Consider the following 13,644-nt stretch of genomic DNA (forward strand, 5'->3'; position numbering starts at 1 on the left):
GCGTTGCAATTTGTCCACCTACCAACTCTTGCAATGGCCTCATTGCAGCAGGAGGATGCTTCTTCCTTGGGTGCAATTGCTATGCCATGTCAGAGGAGTTTCACATGAGCAACTTCTTGCTGTGACATCTCCTACGTGCTTTATAATGTGGCTTATGGCTGGTGTTGCTTGAGGACAAAGTGTATCTGTATATTTGGGAGTCTTTCTTCCGATCCACCACTCCCTCATTTAGCGAGTCTCCTGGATCCTTTGCAAATCCATACCATATGCGGGCTATCTCATTCCTCCTGGAGACTACGTGTACGCAGGGCTGACGGCAGGCTGGGACCTTCTGGGACAAGGGGTGGGCTCTGCAGCACGAGCCACCTGCCTTGCTTCCAGCCAGCAAATTCCCTGTATCTCTCTTGAAAGTTATTCTTCACCGGGTCTGTCGGGATTTGGGGAGGCTGAGAGGTGGGACGAGTGCGTGGGGATGCTCTGTGCGTGCTGTTGGGTTGTGAGCCCGGCCTTGAGATGGAGAACTTGGTGGGAGGCCATTCTGGGGGAAAATTTCCAACCCTGTAGGGTTGCCTTCAATCCTCCCTGCCAGCAAATGGGGACGTGGCTCAGAGAGGACGAATGGTGGATCCACACCCCGTGGAAAGGACATTTTCCTAATGTAACATCTGCAGAGTCCTCCTCGGGCCATGTTGCATCACCCTGACCCAACATCAGCCTTGCTCCCAATACCAGTGCAACGCTCCCATACCCGGCAGCCCCCCACTGCCTCCTGAAAAAAATCCCAGTCCCGCAGATAACAAAGCATTCCGATAATGGCACCAGCTGGACAGTAGCCCAGTGTCCCACTGGAGACCCTCCAACGTCTGGAGCTGACCGTATAAGCAAAATCACTGCTAGTTCTCTCTGCTCCAGCCGAGGTGGACTTTTGAAGGGCAGCCAAGCCCTTGGGCTGGGGGCTTGGGGTGTCTCCTTGGCTTTTGGCCACTGAAAAGTAGCTGGCCTCGGTGGAGCAAAGGCTGAGTTTGGGGTAAATCTGAAAGTGCTAAAATCCTGCTGGATAGCTGACAAAAACCAATGCTCACCCAGGGGCTGGATAGATAGTGCTGGGCTGCAATAACTGACTGAACTCTAGAGAAGTGGGACGTCACAGGGGTGCAATTAAAACAGCAATCCATCATTAAAACGTTTTACCGGCATTGATTAAAGGGCTTGGGGAATTTTGCCACGTTTTAACTCTTCCTGAACATCAGGCTTAATATGCCAAAGATCGAATAATCCAGCGTTGCGAGTCACCCCCTGAAATCTCGGGCTGCAATACTGGTGCTGTGCTGGGCGAAGGACATTGATCCTGTTAAAAAGCGGATATTAAAAAAGGCAGGATATTTGAGAAATGGCATTGTGGACTCTGTGTATCTGAAAAAAGCCTGCTATTATTCAGTATAAGCTGCTTTTCCAAAATTATCGGAAGGTAGGAAAAAAAATCCCACACATTTTTCTTTTCCCATTTTACATGTTCAAGCCAAAAAAAAAAAAAAAAAAAAAAAAAGGCTTATGAGATTTAAGCTATTTATTACCAAATAAAACTGCATCTGGGCTGTGTGCTTCTGTGCCAAGTTTTGGCCTCAAGAGAGCACAAACGTCGAGAGTTACGAGTCCCTCGAAAGCGAGGTTGATGACGGAAACATTGACTTAGTCTTAACTCTCTCAGGGATGCCAGATGCTTGTTGGGATATTTCAGAAGCTGATTGCAGGGAAATGAGATGCTGCCTGACATCCTACCTGGTTGCTGCTGGGCCACCTGCAGCCCTGCGGGATATTCTTGATGGAATATGCAGGAACCTGATTTCCTATTCCCATTGTGCTGGAAAAGTGAGTCCGTTGCAATCAGCCCTCTTTGACTTCAGTGGGAGGGGAAAATATCCACAAGCGGGTGGATTTTCGTGCCGGAAGAGACAGTTGTTGTCACCTTCCCCATCTCACAGCCCAAAATTAATCCCTGCCTGAGCAAGAGGATGTTTTTAGGAAACTATCCAGCCTCAGCTTTACCAGCCCTGGTGCACAGGAGGGGATTTTGGCTCTGGGTATGTGATGCCTGTGGTGGCTGGAGGTCAGTCCCAGCCACTGGGTTTTGTTGGGCTCATTACCAGGCTGATGAACCTCATCCTACCCAATGTACGTGAGGCACCATTTTAGGTTGTGCTCAACCGTGGTTTCAGCTTTTCTCTTTCTGACGTGGAGTCTCAGGTCTCCTGCAATGTGTCCCTCCAGGGTACTCCATGGCATCCTTGGACTCCCCTCCAAACCTCCTTCCTGGCTTTGGCATCAATATAAGGGGCTTGTTGCTCCCAAGGGACCCCACCTCCTGCTTTTTATGTAGCAAACACTTGTGCCTTCAGGTGCTGCCGGGGCTCTGGGAGCTCATGGTTTGCTGATTACCAAAAATCACTTTCCCTCAGATAGCCTGTCACCTGCAAATAGGACCTGTATGTTTTTTCTTAGATGGATGACTTTACATTTAGCCCTATAAAATACATATTTCTTGCTGTCTGTGTAGTTTTCCTTTATATGTTATTACAGCAGGGCTTAGCATCACTAACTCATGCCAAGACTTCATGCGGAAATGTAAAGTAAGAGCTATTTCTTCATCGAGAAACTGATGTTTTACTTGTACTTTAAACATAGCTCGCTCTCTCCTGGAGCGACACGTACCTATAAAGTTTGGGATATTAAGTTTAATGGGGAACAGGCTTCCAGGATCTTTGATTTTTAGCTGCAGACTTCTTATTCATGGAGCATAAAAGTGGAATTGCCAGGACCCACAGTACCTGGGGTTTTCCCAAACCTGAGTTCAAATCAGTTCAGCATAAAGAGCTGCTGAGCTGCCCTGACCCACAGCAGCTCACTGCCAGCACCCACCGTATCTCACTCAGCTTCTCTTCAACTTTGGTCCTTGGGCTGGACCATGGCCCCGGCTGCTGCTGCCGCCGTCCTGGGGGTGCAAACAGGTCCCTGCACTGCACCTCCAACCAGTGCACAGTGATGATCTAACCTCCAAAGTCCTTTAGGTTAATTAAATGAAGAGGTCCAGTGGGAATTGGGAATTTGAAGGAGCTCCACAGCAAGCCCCCATGCTGAGGACCGCTCTTGGACTGGGGGGGGGTGAATTTGTGGGCTCAGGATGGGACCTTATAGCGCTGTACAGGGGATTTGCTTACCTTGTTCTTTCACTGTATCCCGTGGACCCACCTACCTGGAGCATTTCTGCTCTCTCTTAAGAGATACATCTTCATTTTTTGTACCCTAGCAATTGTAAGACGCTTCTGTCTTCTGGATATTGTCACTTGGAAGAAGTGCCAGCTCTTGAATGTCCTGCCTTGTGGGGTGAGGAAGGGCATTTTTTTGTGTGGCTTTGGGCAGTCTTTAAAAAACTCGAGGGAGACCGTACAGTATATTGGCTTCCCTGGGTGGCAGGTACCGTACATGCTGCAAGAGTTGCCCTCCTGGCCCCACTGAGGGTCTCACGCAGCCCAGTAAATGCTTTGCACCCTACCCGGCATGTGTCTGCAGGGTTTAAGATAAAATCCAGAAAGTGACCTACAATACGGGATCAACCAATCCCTTTGCAAGGGGACATGCCATGTCCTGACTCCCATCCTTTCCTCTCACCGCTACAGGCTTTATTAACCCTCAGCATTAATTAATAGTGGCACTAATGACACACCCAACGCTTGCCACCTCCCTTTCTTTAATAGCCAGCCTGACTTCTTGCTGCTCCTCCGTGCTGCGCTCTCTCCGTGAGGTCAGACAGCTAGTTTTGGGTGCTAGGAGAAACAAAACTCAGAGCTGTGCTCCACTGTCAAAGAGTTCTGGCTTTGAGGCTGATTTGCCAGAGAGCCAGCAAAAGAACCCCCATCCAACCTGATGTGCCGTTCCCAGAAATGGTGAAACACTCTGCTGGTTTCCTGAACCTGCCCCACAAATCACTGCCACTCACTCTGGAGCTGTGTTGGGGGGGATGTCCCACCTCTGGGCTTAACCTGCAGATAAATAAATCCAGCAGGAAACCCAGCTGGTTATTACAGTCCCATTTAAAACATGGGGTGGGGGGGAAAATCAATGCACGTGAGATGGAGATGAATGGGATTGATGCAGAATAACCCACCCAAAATAACCTCCTCTATGTTTTTAGGACAAGTTTCAACTGCTGCTCTGATCTCTCCCTAGCAGGGAGGTTTAAAGCAGGTCAGGCAAACTGTGCCCCAAAAAGCATCTTTTCGTTCTTTGATCGTAAAGGGAAATCCCTATGAACAGGGGATATAAGGTGTGCGGAGAGGAGAGGGCTGACACCAACGCTGCCAGTTGTCACCCAAAAACTGTCGAAAAGTGAGGGGATGTTTGGGCTGACATGGGATTGGGGTGCCTGTGCCAGGATTGTGGATAAATCCTGGTTCCCGGGTGCCCACGATATATGGACATATTGAAGGACTGACTCCGGTCTCGTCTGAGCCGTTGTGGCGTGGGTTGATGCTGACCAGATAGAGGTTTGAGACTAGGTGGGATCACAAAGCCTTTTACTTAAATAGGAACAAGAGACAGCTGAGGGCATTGGCTCTTCCCATTAACACCTTCTCTGGGGAAGGGTTAAAGCTGCATTTGAATTTTAGACCCACCAGGTTTAGTGGCGTTTGGGTGGAGGGTTTTGGTTTGGGCTGTCGCAGAATTAAGAGGCTCCGTGAGCAATGCAGCACAACACCCAGGATCCTGCCAGGTCCTTGCAATGTCTAGCTGGGGTTTTTTTCCCCATGGTTTTGGCTTTTTGCCTGTTTCTGGATGTCCTGCGTATCATTACTGGTAGGAGGGAGCTGCTGCAAGGCCCCTGGCCGGTCATTAGGAGCAGTAAAGAGTGTTTTAAGGCAGGTGTTGAGCACTTCCAAATGTCTGGGGAGGGCTTTGGACACTGCGAAGGCAAGGAAATATTGGAAACCCAAGTATTGAATTTCCCTTTCCAAACAACTGGCTGCAGCATATCGCTGCCCGTCAAAGTCGAAGGCTCCTGCGTGCACAAGTCAGCACGTTTTTACATTCCCAAGGGCAGGGATAGGGCTTGCTCCAAGTGCTTCCCCTTTGCTCTCTGCAGGCAGAGCCAAGTAATAGACCGCTGTCACGTCAGGATTTTTTATTTTTTATTTTTAAGTTGAGGATGGATTCCTTTCCCTGGTTAATGTTCCCATTTCCAGGTTGGGGAGCGATTCACATGGATATAACACCCTCCTAGTAATGTATGACCACAAAAAGATGAGCTCGCTTGCCTTCTTTGGCCAAAGGGGCCCCTGGCCCCTCCAACTCCCTTTTCCACTTTTTTTTTTTTTAATTGGGCTAACAATCCATACCTTGGAGAAGAGCCATGGAGCCAAGGTGCCTGCTAATAAACTGGGAAAAGCTCTGATTTTGTTTGCCTTTCCCGCTGTACAGCACATAAAACGGGCTTGGGTTACACGTAGGAGCTGGCTGGGATGATGGTGGGCGAGAAGAGATGGGTGAGCACGTCGGGTTGCATGGCTGATTGGCTAAGCCCCAAGAGTTGCCTTGAAGTTCAGGTACCAGCCAAACCCTCTCTGCCCTTGGCAGCGCCGGGGTTTTGCTCGAACACAAGCCCTGCAAACGGCTGAGCAGCCCAAAAATGTCATTGAGACCTGAGATGTGACTCCTGCTTCTAGCCCAGGCTTTAAGGGTAAGCAATTCCTGTCGGCTGTTCGTTTTCCATCTTTTCTGATGCCTTCAGACCAAAGACAAATGAGAGATGTTATGAAAAAGTCACAGAGGGGGTTTGCAACATCTTCAAAGCTGCGTTTCCTCCACCGCCCTTTCCTGGCAGATGCACAGAGCTGGGCCCAAAACCATGAGAAACGGGGCAGTTTGGGGAGGAAGAGCTAGGCTGGGTGGGAAACATCACACCAGGCTGCTGGGGCCACCTGTCCCTCCAGGAATGTGAGAGCCTGGGAGGGGGAGTAGTGAAATTGGGACCATTAAATCTCAGAAAACATTTTCTTTCAGTGTGGTTTGGTGAGGTTTTTTTGGTGTGACAATCCAAAAATTGTAAATACACCCTCAAACACTGTACATTAGAATAAAGCTATAATTAAAACATAGTGTGAAGTACAAAAGCAAAAAGACGGATTTCAGTGTAGCAACGCCGCCAAAGTGTTTCTCCTTCTTCCTTGGAAAATATTGCTGAATTCAACACGTTCCTGTGAAACATCATCTTCAACAAAACTTTTTTTTTTTTTTCCCCCTGAAGCTAGTGGAAAAGAGTTGCAGAAAAAAAGCCTCAGACAGCGCTGTATAAACAGCCGTCTCTCTCCTGCAATGGGTCCAGTCTGCCCAGTCATATCCCAGTAAAACCTCTTGCTGCTCCCCATCCCCACCGCTCAGCATTGCTTCAGCCCGGATAGAAATATGCTGATAAATGCTGGTTATTTCCAGTTGTAAGTGTTTGGGTTTTTTTGTTGAATGCCGAGTTTGGGCTCTGGAATGCGTCCCACCTCAGCCTTTTTTTGGGTACATTGGGGCCGTATGTGGTTCACCCCCCCCATGGTGTGCAGGAGAGGAGATGCTCTGCTCCGTGTTAGGGACTACGGGTGTGTGTACAAGCTTATGCTCCAGCCACGCCAGCTCACGTCGCTCAGAAATCAAGGAGCGGTTTTGTCGGGGTGAGAGGATATTGAATGGGGATCGTACGAGTAGGCAGGGGCCATCTGCAGTCTCCCAGGTCTGTGTCTGTGTGGGTTTTGCGATGAGTTGAGCTGGGTTTTGCCATGCCGGCACAGAGGTCCGTAGAGGCTGGGTGCAATAAGGGCTGTTGCGTAGTGGTGACCACCAAACCGTTAAATGACGATGGGGGAGCTCATCTCGGCCCCTAAACCCCTTTGCAGCCCTTTTCTATCAAATGTGCAAGACTCTGAGCGGGAGGATGGTAAACATCCAAAACCTCACGTTTCCATCCAGGACCCAACCACGCTCTGCCAACCAACGCACACCAGCCCTTTGCCCACCCCAAGGGCTCCATCCTGACTCGGTCCCTGGTGCTGCACAGCCTGGCCAAGCAAATAAGGCAAATGAAAATGCTCTTTATCCATCGCTAACACGTCCCAGGGCTGCTCCTTGCCCGGCCATGGGCTGGTGCTGGGGTCTGCTACCCGTTGCGTGGCACTAGATGCTTGGGACGTCAGGTTGCACCCTGGGCTGGATTTGAGCTGGCTGCCTATTATTTTTGGCATGGTTCTTGCGATTTACTAAATGAAATAAGAAAGCTGTTGGGGAAGGTGCTGAAAGTGAGGCAGAGTCCTTCCTGTCTGATAAATTTTTCTCAAATTCTTTTGTCCTCCTCTTCCATCCTCCCTGCCCCAGTCTCCCCACCCTGCAGTATGGTATCCTATAACAGGAGTGAGACGGCATAATATCTCCTTCTGTGCAAGACCACTAAATTTTTATGCAGCTGAACATACTGCGGATTCCGTCTGGGGGATTATTTTTTTAACTTTTTATTTTCCAGGTGCATTATCGCGCATCATTTCCTATTAGCAAGTCGATTTAACTCATTTAACAAGGGTATATACACAAATCATTTGCAAAGGGTTAACACGTGGCTGATGGCACCAGGCAATTAGTAGCTTGTTTGTAAACGAAGTGTGAGTCGAGTCCCCCGTGGCAGTCCTTCTCAGTGTGTCCCGTGAAGCCGGACCTGCTCCCACGATTTTAGCCTTTACTCGCTGTATACCATGGGGACCGATGCTAACTTCCCACCGCGTTTCTGACTCCGAGGGGAATTTTAATGCACATCCAGGGAAAGAAACTGCAGGCGCCTGGGCTATTAAAAGCCTGGCAGGCTCTCTGCAGAGCCCGGTGCTTGGAGAAGCACCGCGAATGGTTCCTGTTTATGGGGTTTATCTGCTTTCCCAGGGCAGGAGGAGGGGTTGTGGGGGCTCTAATCAGGGCAAAACACCCAAGACGGCACGGCTCCGTCCCCGGCTCGGCCGATTGCAAAGGGGAGATCTTCCGCGGCTGCAAAATCTGTCAGTGAGTGAAGCCAGGGCTCTTTGGGAGCTGCCATCTCCCTCTCTAGCCACGATAGGATCGAGAGGTATAAACAGCCCCAGCCTCCCCGCTACCCCCCTTCAGCCCCCACACGCTCGCACGCAGACCGTGAACGCCTCGACGAGCCGGCCAGGTTGCCTTACCCAGGGGAAAAATTCACATGCAATCGCAGGCAGCTTTTAACAGCGTGAGACAGATTTTATTTTCCTCTCGAAGGTGGCTGGGCTCCCTGGGCTGCAGCTGTCTGCTCGAGATACTTATCCCCAGCGCCAGCTCCGGGCCTGATCCTGCGTCCCTTACCGGTAGCCTGACTGCATCAAAAATATTGTTGCCATGAGGAAAGGAGGTGGAAATAACTTGTTCTGCTTTCTGGGTTTTTCTTTTCATAAATCCCATAGCATCCCCTGTCTCTCTGCAGGGATTACCCAGGGGCTTTGCGTCTCCGAGGTGGGTCAGTGTTTAATGAGCGCGCAGATCCCTTGAGCATTTCTGGGTGAAATATTGCTGGATGGGTAAATTTGCATGGGCATATGGATAGTCAAATCTTGATTGATGTTAAAGGAGAATCCCCAGTGACAGAAATAGCCAGTATCAGACCAGTACATTCCTGTGACTCGATGTCACATACCAACCTGCATCGTTTGCAGGATTCACCTGAGGGTGTGAAGGAAGCGGAAGCATTTCTTTTAAAGAAAAAAAAGTCCAGGCTGCTTCAGATAATGTATAGGAACAATAAATATAACTGTAGAACTGAGAAAAAAAAAAAAAAAAAAAAAGAAAAAGCTGTGGAAGTGAGAAAGCGGCGGCGAGGAGGATGTGATGAATTTCCCTGCAGGTTTCCGCTGTGTTCAAAGCCTGTGTGAGCGAAGGGTGGAAACGGCGTGGTGGCGAGCAGCCGTAGAGGTTCAGCTATCCGTGCGCCTGCATCATCTGTTGGCTTTCTAAAACTGAATTTATACCTCCTCAGTTGGAGACTGCAGCCTGTAACGCCACCTTCCAGCTAAGTGTTTTGGGTGCTTTGTAAATAGCTGTTAAGCAACCTTCCCCGCCGGCTTTTTAGTTGAAGATTGTCTTCATAGTGCAGGTAGGGAGATGGGGCCACAGCGTCATCGAGCTGTGTACCTGCGGGGAATATGATAGACCCGGCTCCATGGTGGGTCCTTGGCATCACGGCATGAAGCCCCGACGTCTGTCGTGGTAGCGGAGGTGAACCAGAGCGGTTGGGGCAGCTACTGATCTGCGCTCCTGTTCTGGTAATGGCAGGAATTAATGAAGCGCTGATTTCCCCAGGCCTTGATCCCAGCACTGACCTTGGCTTTGAGACGTGATGGAAGAAGCCGAGGGGGAGTGGATGCTGCAGCTATCAGAGCATCACACAGGGCAGGGAAGTGTTGCTGGTGGTCACCCAAAGGCACAATGTGGATGGGACGTCCACGGCCACATGGTCCTATACCATCACGCTGTGCCGTAACCTCTTTTGGGCCAGGCTTGGCCCCAGGCATGTCAGAGGACCACGTAGCTCCACTTTCCCACCCCACAGATAGCCTGGCTTGCCCAAGACTTGATTCACTTCTCCACTGGATCTCCTCTTTGGCTCCATGTGTTAGGGCAAACTTTTAGACTTGCAAGGCGCTTTTTAGACCTAGATTATCCAGGCTTAGGCATTAGCTGCCTTTGCAGCTTAGCTGAGGCCAGGCAGGTGTAAGGCAACAAGGGTTGTCCAAACTGGCAGTTTGGGTGGGTGTGTGGGCAAGCTAAGAAAGTTGGCAGACCTTGCAAATGCGTATGGTCAACAGAAGAGCATGAGGAACGAGTATGGAGAGGGAAAGGAAAGGCAAAGAAGGGGAGGGGGGAAATGCCCCCCTGCTTTGCTGAGAAATAACTCAGTTTAGACGCTTGCATTGAGACAGAGGTCTTTGATCTCAATGACATTTGGCCTGAACCAGTTAATGGGAGACTGCACGAAACCGGAGTAAGTTTTCTGCTTTGCTGACACAGATGTGACGCATTGCTCATCTCAGAGCTGCTGATCTGAGGTTACTCTGAGCTGTCATCATCTGCCACAGCAACAGCATTTAAATGAAAGGAAGAACCGACAGGACAAGGAAAGAAGGATTTCTGGCTGGGGGGCAGCCTGATGGTGAGCCCAGAGAAATTAGTCCTCCACGGCTCCAGATATGAGCAGCTGGAGCTACTCGTGCCACCAGGAGGAGCACGTCAATGATCCTCGTGCAGCGGGGTGGACATGGGGACATGTGTTTCCAGCTTGGCCTCAGGTCAAAAGCCTCTCAGGCCTGGTACGGACTTCTCTCTGCAGCAAGAACACTGGGCTTCCCCTTTCCTCTTCAGATGGAGGAGAGAAGTGTTTGCAGCAAAGACCGCTGAAGCTGAGGAACCTGCTAGGTGTCTTTGGCGTAGGCCATAAAAAAACCATCTAAGATCTGGCTGACTCCTCTTCCTGCAAAATCAAAGTATCCCAATGGAGAAGGAGGATTCTTCTGTAGGATGAAGACCAAAACTTGAGCTTATTGAGCTGGCAGAAGGTCTCTGCCTTGCTGCTCCCAGAGCAACTTTGCCTTCCTGCAGCCACTTCTGGGGCAGGTGGTGGGGAACGTGGCTCAAGGAGAATGCAATTAGTGGCTCTGGAGCTTGATAGGCACACTTTCCAACCTCATGGTCTTTGCTGCAGAAATGTCCTCAAAGCTTAGCTAATGAAAATGTCAGCCCTGCCCTTGTTCTGGGGAGTGGAAACAAAAGCTGGAGTGCCATTTCTGGACTGGTTTTTAGTCATGGATTGCTCTCTGCTCTGGCAGATATTACTGTCCAGGCAAAAAGCAGATTAAATCCATGCATCAAATTTTCTTGAAGCATTTTATGGGCAATGCTTGTCAGTTTCAACGCAAATGTGATCTAGGACCAACCTGCGGCTTGGGAAAGAGAAGGGAGATGTACTAGCAGAGTAATCATTAATAGACACTGATAACATGAGATTCTCCATTGCACTGAATAGGGGTGACAGCCTGAGAGCCAGATTTTGGTGTTGGTCATGGTGAGTTACCTGGAGTAAGGCTGCTCAGCTGGTGTCAGCAGGGTGACACTGGATTTACCTTGTGTATGCAAGACCGACGCACGGACTTGGAAAGCAGTCTCCAGCAAGGCCCTTTGTGGCTAGATACAATGAGCAGAAGAGGCTAAACTTGAAAATAGGTAACTCAGAAATGTAAAGTTCTGTTTTGCGCTGTTATTTGATTGCCTGGGCTTTCTGGGGTCCACCAGTACCATGCTTGGCAAGGACTGTCTCTTTGTTGTGCAGGCTGGTTCAGTTATGCCAGCTGTATGACTTGATGACTGCTAATAAGCATAGATCTGCTGAAGTATTCCCTAAAGTCTTTGCTTTGCCATCAAAATCCTCATCAGCAATTGGATTAGTTGTAGGGAACGAACAATTACAACACAAGATAGTGTATTATGTTAAGACAAATTGATGGGTTTTATTTAATCATATGGTCCTGGTCATATCTTGATAGTATTTTTCCTATGGAGGGAAATGCATCATTGCACCAGTAGGTACCAGAAAAAATACTAAAAAATGCTTGATTGAATTGACTAGTGCCTCAAACTAAGGCAAATTAACTCTCTGTACAAAACCAAAGTGAGTTAGGCTTTACTGTAGGTTATATTGGCTCTGCATGTCTTCCTGCCCAGATATCAGAGATAAAGTTTGCACTTTCTGGACCACAGGGAAGTGTATGACCAAGTTCCTCACAAGGACTGTCTTGGTATGGGAGGAAAAATTCAAGTCAAAAGCACTGACAAGATGATCTGCCCACCCTCTGCTCTTTAGTTCATCATGCGTTTGGCATCAAAGGCCCTGCAGATGTTTCACTAAATCAGACTAAGGCCTCCCAAGATACAGCAAAAGGCTGGAAATCCTTGGCTAAGGTTGCACCAGGCATCAAGAGATGAAAGAGGCACATAAGATGAGAGGCTGGCTTTTTCTGCTTTACTTATGTGCTACAAAATGTGTCCCAGTAAATGTGGGGGAATATCACTGAGCTTCTCTGTCTTGTGTTGCCCTAAGCCATTTTTGTCTGAAATACAACCAAACTGCTGCCTGGTGGCACAGGCTGGTGTGTTTGGGTGTGCAGAGGGATTAGCACTTGAACCTGATCTCTCAGCTTGTCTTCAGGCCCCGCGAAGACCTGCAGGTGTAAAATTGCTCACCCGTGACTTGCTGGAGCAGTTTTCCATTGGGAGGACCCATGGCCATTAGAGGTTGAGCAATTCACCATGAGTTGCTTTGCAAGTACCCGGCAAATGTAGCAGTTAGGAGGCATCTCCTCTTGATTATGGTGTTGCTCGACTTTAGCAATGGGCCAGGGCAGCACAGGATCCCCATGTCATTACTCAGCCTTTACGTGTCAGTATGGTGAGTTGGGGCCAAGCAACAGCAGCAAATGTAACCTGCAGTACCGGGGGAACGGGGTATGTGTGTGGTTCTTGGGTCTGGGTTTGCAGCTCCGTCACTGAGGAATGGCGGGTCTGATCCCACCTCCTCTGGTTTTAATGAATAACATAGTCGAATCATGCCGGTATCTGACAGCATGAGAAATTATCACCTTAAGAAGTTCTGCTGCTGGTGACACGTGTATTTGTTACCCACTGCCTCTCTCAGAGGGGCACTACGGAGGATTAGTTTGTATTTAAGAGATGCTGTGCGTAATTACTTATGCACAGTTTTGCAAACCATTCATTTCTGTTAGGTCCTCTCCTGTTGTTTCTCTTGCTGACATCTGGCTTGCTTTGTGCATCTTCTGTTTCCATATGGGCATGAACAGAAAGTGCTCGGGGCTCCCTGAGCTGCTGTGATGGACTGGCTCTGCCTGCCAGCAGAAAGAAGAAATAAGCAGAAAGGATGTGCCCGCCTCTGTCTTGGAATGACACTCAGTGTCTCCTGGTGCTGTTGTTCCTGGATATTTTGTGCCATTCCCAAAGATTAAAAAAGAAAGAGGAGTTTTTTAGGAAGATGAGGTGTTCAAAACACTGCATAAAAGGGTACGTGTCCTCTGGGCCTCATCCTCAGCAAAGAGGCATCTCTAATAGCTACACTCAAGTCTCATCCTTCACCTCTGAGTTGACTCTTCCCCTAGTTTAAGAGCCATGAGTTTTGCCGTGACGCCTGTAAGTGCTCTAGGAATGTAGGAATTAAAGTGTCAGATTGGGCCAAGGGCCCATCCAAGCAAAGATCTTGAGTGAGGTGCAAGCCAGTGCCAGATGTTTTGCAAAAAGCCTCCGCTATGGATATCTTTCACACCTCATTTCTTCCTCATTCCCATCAGTCTCATGGCTGGTCTCATAGCAGTCCATGTTGTGTTTCCTGCAGCCGCTTTCTCCCTGCATGCAGCTCACGAGGATGGGCTATCGAAAGACGCATGGTCTTAATCCCGGCCCTCTGAAGTGGAAGGTGTCTCATTCACGTCCTGCAGTCAGCGAGAGACAGTTTCTTAGAGCAGAGATTATTTCCTTGCCTGTGGGACATTTTTAGACAGG

The 13,644-nt window shown here is 49.2% G+C and overlaps 1 protein-coding gene across 2 annotated transcripts in view; it reads left to right on the top strand.

The window, feature by feature from the left end:
• ARK2C (arkadia (RNF111) C-terminal like ring finger ubiquitin ligase 2C) overlaps positions 1–13,644 on the top strand; it is a 47,505-nt gene that overhangs the window by 22,575 nt on the left and 11,286 nt on the right. The gene's annotated exons all lie outside the window — the stretch shown is intronic.

This window comes from Accipiter gentilis, chromosome Z (assembly GCF_929443795.1).
Source record: "Accipiter gentilis chromosome Z, bAccGen1.1, whole genome shotgun sequence".
NCBI classification, from domain to species: domain Eukaryota; kingdom Metazoa; phylum Chordata; class Aves; order Accipitriformes; family Accipitridae; genus Astur; species Astur gentilis.